Source organism: Haplochromis burtoni, unplaced genomic scaffold (genome assembly GCF_018398535.1).
Source record: "Haplochromis burtoni strain Fernald_Lab_line unplaced genomic scaffold, NCSU_Asbu1 Contig_243, whole genome shotgun sequence".
In the NCBI taxonomy this organism is placed as follows: domain Eukaryota; kingdom Metazoa; phylum Chordata; class Actinopteri; order Cichliformes; family Cichlidae; genus Haplochromis; species Haplochromis burtoni.
Genome location: NW_024582604.1, coordinates 133270 through 139269, shown reverse-complemented (window position 1 = coordinate 139269; position 6000 = coordinate 133270).

Here is a 6000-nt window from a genome sequence, read left to right as displayed (position 1 = left end):
GGGCTTCCGTACAACCCGTAAATAAAATAATGAAGAAAATAATAAATACCGCTTAAAACCCAAGTGTAAATATTTAACCCAGTGTGACTCCAGTGCAATAAGACAATCCTTAGCAACAACATGTAATGGATTGGATTTATATAGCGCTTTTCAAGGCACCCAAAGCGCTTTACAATACCACTATTCATTCACACACTGGTGGAGGGAAGCTACGTTTGTAGCCACAGCTACACTAGGGCAGACTGACAGAAGCGAGGCTGCCATATCGCGCCATCAGCCCCTCTGGCCAACACCAGTAGGCGGTAGGTGAAGTGTCTTGCCCAAGCACACAACGACCAGGACAGAGAGTCGGGGGATCGAACCGGCGACCTTCTGGTTACAAATACACTTCCCAACCCCCTGAGCTACGGTCGAAATACAAGAAATCTGCAATAAATTACAGGTAGTAAGAAAATAAACTACTAACTCTTTTACACTACGTCCGCACCTATACGGGTAGTTTTGAAAACGCAGCTGTTTCGTCCACACATAACGGCGTTTCGAATCACCGAAAACTGAGATTTTCTAAAACTCCTTTTTTTGCGTTTACGTGTGGACGAGGAATACAGAGTTCGTCACGCAACGTCAAAGGTATGTGCCTTTTTTCACGTCACGCTGTGCGCCACGTTATTGTTTACATGAGATGAATAGCAGAATGGCAGATAGAGACAAAATACTGTTAATCTGACTGTCTGCAGGTTTTACATGCTTACATACACACACACAGTTACTGTCCCTCCGTTTACAAAGGCAGAGGCGTCACAGTGTAATTACTTTACATGTAGTTGTTTTTTTCCTGTGTAATAATATTCAACATTGCTGTCAATACATTTTTCCAAAAATGCCTCTCTGTGCAAAATGGGTTTAAAAACCTAAACAGCTGTAGGATCCTGTTAGTCCGTGATTTGAACCGGGGGACAAATCGTGGCAGGATCAGCCTGATATTATTTGTATCCAGCTGTAACTTTACTGTATAAAGAGCAAACATCTCCAAAATGTCAGGAGTAGTTAGTCATTACAACAAGTGTTTGTGAACTAACAATCAAGAATGTGGGATACTATTTGTCCGTGATTTAAGCAGCCCAGCGCTGCTCCAGACGAAGGGAAAACCAATTCTGCAGCGAGACCTACCTCGGCACCTGTGCAGGTGAAGCCAAAGGGCAGATTTGCTTCACCATATTTTCTAGTCTTTGGCTTAGAATGAAGATGGTTTGGAAACATATTCAGCGATGCTTCATCTCCTGCTTTGCGTTTGTGTGGGCGCCCCGTGCTAGCAGTGTCCAAGCATTTGGTTTTTTTTCCCCCCCTTTTCATACCGCGCCCCCCCTAGGGGGCGGGCCCCACACTTTGGGAAGGTCTGTGTTTAATGTAACAGTAAAATGTTCTGGTCTTCCTGGACCTGGAAAAGGCATTCGATCTGGTCCCTCACGAGCTGATTTGGCGATCGCTACAAACCCACGGTGCCCCACAAGCTTATGTGAAACGGACTCAACTGCTCTATTGTAACGTTACAAGCGTGGTCCCATGATCCCCAGCCTTCCCGATCACCGTCAGCATCCACCAGGCCTCGGCCCTCTCACCCCTATTGCTCATCTTCTGTATGGACACTGCGATGGCCGACTTGCAATCACCACACCCATGGAGCCTTCTGTATGCAGATGACGTGAGCCTATCGGAAACAGAAGACCACCCAGCCCTGCAAACTCGAACACAAGTGTGGAAAGATCGGCTCTCCGAAAACGGCATGCACCTGAACATCAAGAAGACTGAGTACCTCGAATGCGGCCCCCAGACTGACGGCACTATCACCATCAAGGGCGAGCCACTGATGATAACGCCGTTGCAAAAACAGGCCAACGATTAGACCGGAGGCAGCAACAGGCCACAAGGAAGACCAAAAAAGCGCTGGATGGACCAAATCAAAGACGATATGAAGGCTGCGAACGTCACACCGGAAGATGCTCTGGATAGGAAGAAGTGGAGGAATGTGTGCAAAATAGCGGACCCTGCATCCAGCAAGACATGAACCGCTAGGAAAGAAGAAAAAGAAGAATATAACAGTAAAATGTACAGTAGGAGGCTTGGCATTGGAAAATGCAGGGACCTCTGTATCTCCAGAACCGCTGTATCTCTTTTAGCATGTGGCATGTGCACTAATGCACAGCCATTTTGTCATGACTCCCACTCTGCTCTTTAGATCAGAAGTTGGTCATATGATGAGACAGTTGCCTAAAGAAAGACTGAGTTATATGTGTTTAAGAGTGCAACATAAAGGGACACCACAGGGATAATTGCTCTTTGACCCCTTGAAGTCGACTCCTATTATCATTGTGAAACAGAATTCATCAAGCAAAGCATTGTTCATCCACTAATAATATAAATAACATTAAGTGTGTTTAGGACAGGGGTATCAAACATAAGGTCTGGAGGCCAGATTTGGCCTGGCAAAGACTCCAATCTGGCCCACTGCATGACATTCACATATTTTACACATTTTCTCATGGCCATTCACAATACACCAAAGTAATTAAATGATAGATTTCTGTAATTTCCAACTTTACTTCTTACAATTTAAACCCCAAATGTCATTCTGACAGCATCTGCCAGCCTCAAGGACTGCTGCACACTGGCTGTACAAGCACTGACAGCAGCCCATTCACTTATTTTCATTACTGACACTGGATTGCCCAATCAGACCAACCCCTCCGCTACCTTCACTGTGCGCTCACGGAGCTTGTAGAATAAATTTAGTGTAGATCAAGTGGTGAAAAGGTGGAGCTGAAAATCTGAAAATAGATGCAGCAGAATGTGTCAAATTAACCAACATGTTAACTGCTGCACTGTGAGCAGTAGTACCAGCAACAACTAGTAACAACTAGTAACCAGGCCTCTCAGTCACAGGAGGCTGTTGCTGCTAGCACAAGCTAGCAGTGAGGAAGAAACAGAGGAAGATGAAATTCATGTGGTAAGAAAATTCAAGAGATTCAAGGATTTAGGCAAAATGAAAGGCTACTTTGTAGCTTTTAATTGTCAGAACAACTAACTAACCGAACAACAGTATCAATATGAAACATATGACTGTGACTTGATCCACTACGACTTGATCGCGATGCTACTGCTGTCGTGAAGCAACAGCATCATTAATCAGGGTGGTCTGAGGGACTGAGGTCACAGTTTTACATTTCACTCTCGTGGCCTTGTTGAAAAACAATGGATAGTTTGACGAGAAAGCAAAAATGTGTGACTGTTTAAATAAATGTTACCATTTATCTGAACTGAGAATATCTAGCCCAGAAGAACAGATGAAACCTCTTGCCATGGCTTTGCTGTAAGCACTGCTAGTACATGTTGTCTGCTTCTCTTTATCTTCAGCATCTCCACTAACTCTCCATCTCTGAGAGCACCCAGCCATAACATGGAGACGTCCCACATGAAAAGTATGTTTTTGTGTGGTTGCTAGAGTGTGCGTGTACACACAGAATGCTTATTGCACAGACAGCCGTACCACACACACATAAAATTACACACGTGACCCCTATTTACCTTTCAAATGTAGCAGTTTGACTTCTGAGCCTGCAGATTGACTTTATCATCACCAGAACAGGATGGCAGGTCAACAAATGCAACGGAAATCTGGGGAAAAAATAACAACAAAAACCAAAAGCCAAAAAATTGAGTTAAGCAGGTAACTGTCTCTTATTTAATAATACTAATAATAATAAATAGATTAGGGGCCGATCCTAGCTGCTACTGTGAGGTCAAACTACAGAAACAACAGCAACCCCTACCTGCTATGTTCTTTGATCCAGCATCCTGTGAAAGAACAGCAGACTGCCACATACGTAACCTGAAGATTTTTTTAAATATATAATTTAGTTGTGCATGTAAGAAACTATCTTGTTATACATGAACTCCCTTATATTAGCATTCATCTATAATACCTAGTTTTATTTTAACCACTTTGGTGGCTTGGATAAAATCCTTTTTACAAAAAGTTACAGTTAGTGAAATTAAACGACCACAACAAAACAGCACTGAAGTATTAATTGTACAGGAAATGATTTTGTTTTTTTGTTTTTGTTGTTGTCTTGTTGAAGTTTGTTATAGGTGATCAGGTTTACATGGATGCCCTTCCTGACACCAGGCCAAAGGGATTTGGGTATCTGGCTGGAACCAGCGACCTTTCACTTGGCAAGTAAACATGTAAACACGGCTTTATAAACCACTCTGCAGTAGTCTCTAATAACCATCATTAAGAACTAACAGGCTAAAATGTGACAAGTTGGGAGTGAGACTAGTTTCACTAAAGGAAACTAGTCAACGCTGTTGGTGTGTCTGCATATTCCTGACACACCAACAGTTTTGACTGAATGGACTCATCGATCACGAATCAATACGCTGAAATACCATACATAATACCATATATACTTTTTAACACAATTACTTTTTTGTTTCACAAACTACTACTACTAATAACAATAGCTAATAAGTACAATACTACTACTGATTTGTAAACATATTATTTATAATTGTAGTATAATTGTTTAAATATGTTCTAAGGTTTAAATGACGACCAATTTAGTGGTAAATGGTAAATTGGTTGAAGATAAATTATTAGCCTACAATCCATAATTGCCTTTTCAAATAGAATCTGATTGATTAGATTATTTATCCTTGGAATATCAAAGTCTATAAGTAAACCTTATTACTGGGTCCTTAGTCTGTCCTTTCCACATTTTTGAACATTGAGAAACTATTAATAAAAAATTAAATGAAAAATTACATTGCCAGTTTGGACAAGGTGATTCACTAAAGTGTTTTGCTATGATATGAAAATAATAATTTTGCAGTTAGTTGTGGAAGAGTAGACTAGATTCATTTCGTTTGTGTGAGTTTTCTGGCCCACCAGACAATCCGGACTGTGTCACTGCCCAACCAGAACCTACTGGCCTATTGTTTGTATACCACCCAGCCAACTGACCGGACGTTTACCTCCATTACCTCGAGATGTTTACCTCCACAGTCGGACCAGAATAACCTGTCACTCAGCGCTTACTATTCACCCGTTTCCTCCAATAGCGTGACTCTGTCCTAAGAGGGGGGGGGGACTGGATTAAAACAGGATAGAACGAGGAAAACAAGATGTGACAGAGAGGAGGGTTTCACAAAGGACAGGAAACACAAAGACATGTCAAAGAGAGCAGGATGGAGAGATGGAAGGATAGATAGAAAGAGGATGGCTGAGAGGGAAATAAGGGAGAAATGGTGAATGTGGGCTTAAGGAGGGAAATGTATGAGACAGAGGTAGAATATAAGAGAGGAGGAGGAAGGAAACTGGAAGGACAGATCAAGAAAAAAGAGGAAGAAGGTCCAGATGGTTTAATGAAGAAAGAAATAAAGAAAGGATAAAGGCAGCCAAAAATATTTTCCTACAGCTTTGAAGTCCACTTTTAGTTCCAAAGCGGTTTGTTGTGATTATGATATGATTCGATAAACAGCGGTGGCTTGCGGTGCGTGCCCCGGCAGATAAAGCGATGAAAGTTTTCTAAAACAGAAGTGACTCAGAGGTTATGGTTTTTAGCAGCGTTAGTCAGCAGACTGACAGACGCTGCTTTGATCAGCATCCATGTCTGATGAAAAACGTCAGAATATTACACCCTTAAAAAACAACTGGAAGTAAACAAATGTCATTATCTGAATATTTCTTTAGAAGAATTAAAAAGAAAATAATAATTTAAAGATTTGACTTTTGACTTTAGGATTTTGTAGATGTATGTTTCATAGTAAGTATAAAAGTCAAGCAGGTTCACTGTAAGAAAAGAGAATTTATTTAAAATATAACCAACAAAAGACAAACGAAAAACATTGTCTCAATGATGTTTTGTGACTGATACCCTGCTAGTGTCTTAGTAAGGTGCATCTGTGTTCTTTCTCTTTGATTCTTACTGATTTTTCTCATTG